At 45.7% G+C, this 2,024-nt stretch overlaps 1 protein-coding gene across 1 annotated transcript in view; it reads left to right on the forward strand.

The window, feature by feature from the left end:
* LOC103598404 (serine/threonine-protein phosphatase 2A 55 kDa regulatory subunit B delta isoform-like) overlaps window positions 1-2,024 on the forward strand; it is an 18,078-nt gene that overhangs the window by 12,505 nt on the left and 3,549 nt on the right.

Genomic DNA, 2,024 nt, shown 5'->3' on the forward strand with positions numbered 1-2,024 from the left:
TACAGTGGACGGAGATTATCTTGCCTCATCTTTTGTTCAGAATTGAAGTGAACAGAGAAGCTCTGTGAGTGGAGTAAGTGACTCACTAGATGTTCTGAAAGCCTGCAGTGCAGACACCTTGAGCCACTGGGTATGCTGCAGCTATCTCCTCACATGCATGGCTGAGCTCACAAATAAGCAAGGGAAATTTCACATGGGCCAGAAATGAAGAGGAAGTTGAAGCCAGAATGGTGAACCTGGAAGCCTTAGGCTGGCTTGGGGGGCATCAGTTGATACTAGAACCTGCTGCCTCCATTTTAACAGCTGAGTCATGGTACAGTTAAGGCCTTGGATCCACACACGGTGCAGAGTTGACCCTCATCGGTTATGAGAAAACTGTCCATTTACCAGCAAACGGAGTCCAGAGGAAAATTTGTCTGTCTGAGACCCAGGATTGGGAAGACTAAAAATCCCCTGAGATTATAACCATAGCCTGCCCTCACAAGAGTTTGAAAACCTCATGCTGAGGAGCTAAGTTCCTGCAAGTGGGCAGTGCGCTGGGCATCAGGAGGGACAAGCACATTTCTGGGTCTGGGTTTTTACTCTACCTATAGACTGATGTGCTGGCCTGTAGTGCTTCGTGGACATTGGCTGGAGACGTGAGGTCTCGGGGTCAGGCACAGGACTTTATTCCTCATGGCAGTGGGCAGCAGGAGCTTCATGTTGGCATGCGTTCCCACAGGGGTGACATGAGGGCCCCGGCAGGTCCCTTGCAAGCAGTGGGTGGTGCTGCAGCTGAAGCATGCTAAGCCTGGAGAGTCCACTGCTTTCTTAGTGAGCAGTAAACTAGCCTGCACTCCGATCAGAGATGTCGCCTCACTCCTTGAGGCTGCTTGCTGCCAGCTCAACCCCGAGAAGCGGCCCTGGGTAGAGAGCACTCAGGCATGGCGTTGTTGGCCAGCCAGGGAGAACATGCAGGGGCTTCGAGTACCTCCCAGTACACTCAGGTCTCTCTGGACCTCCCTTAAAATCCATGAAACGTGAGCCCACAAATAAAAATTCCCAAGCACATGTAGGTAAAAGCCACCATGAGCAAGTCAGCAGGAAACCACATTAGAACTTAATATCTGAGAATTGAGATGCTGAAAGCATAAATTACAGAATATCAAGAATGCTTGAAATATTTACATACAGATTAAAGGAAGGAACCAAAAACCTGAACAAGGAACCACAAAGCAATTAAATTGACCTAGGAGATTTGGAAAAGAAGTAGAGCTTCTAGAAATGGAAAATACAATTGATGAAAGTCATTGTGGGTTTAGCAGCAGGTACAGTTTAGCTAAAGAGATCCTGCAGGTGGCGAACTGGAAGGAGAATCGAAAGAAACAACCTAAAAGTAATAAAAACATATAAAAGTAGGTTTGCTTTTTATTATTAAACATGCACCAGCAGTTCCAATCAATGTCAGTGATAAAGTACTTCTTCCTGAAAGAAATCTTCCATTGCTCTGTTGTAAATAATTGTTGTAGTTGCTATTGATTTTGAATAACAGATGTGAGCTTCAAATTAGCACATTTTATTACTTATCCTTTAAAAAACATTATATTCTACATAAAGTTAATTTGGAGAACTCCCAGTTGTAGTTGGTCCTCACATGTAGACTCAGTCATGCGCATTCATTTTGAGACTAAATTCGTAACAGCGTGGCGTCTCTGGAGTGCACTTAAGCGCAGTCTGCGTCCCCAGCCCCTGTGGTGCTCCATATTCGTGTGCTTAAGCAGTCAACTTGAAATAAGGTAGCAGAATGCAGTTTTTCTTCTTTTTTTCTGGTGTGAAGTTTTGATGAAGTATTTGCCAACAGCTGGGATCAGCCCTGAACCATGTAAATGAAACAGCAAGTTTCATGTGGTGACTTGAATTACACCTAGACGTTATAAGGAAGGCCACGCTGCGATGACAGGGCCTGAGGACGTGTGTCCGAGTAGGAGGAAGCAGAGGAGCCAGGAGGCATTGTGTGCATTCGTCTTTCTCAGAACTGGACTCGT

This window comes from Galeopterus variegatus, unplaced genomic scaffold (assembly GCF_000696425.1).
Source record: "Galeopterus variegatus unplaced genomic scaffold, G_variegatus-3.0.2 Scaffold2600, whole genome shotgun sequence".
Taxonomy (NCBI): Eukaryota; Metazoa; Chordata; class Mammalia; order Dermoptera; family Cynocephalidae; genus Galeopterus; species Galeopterus variegatus.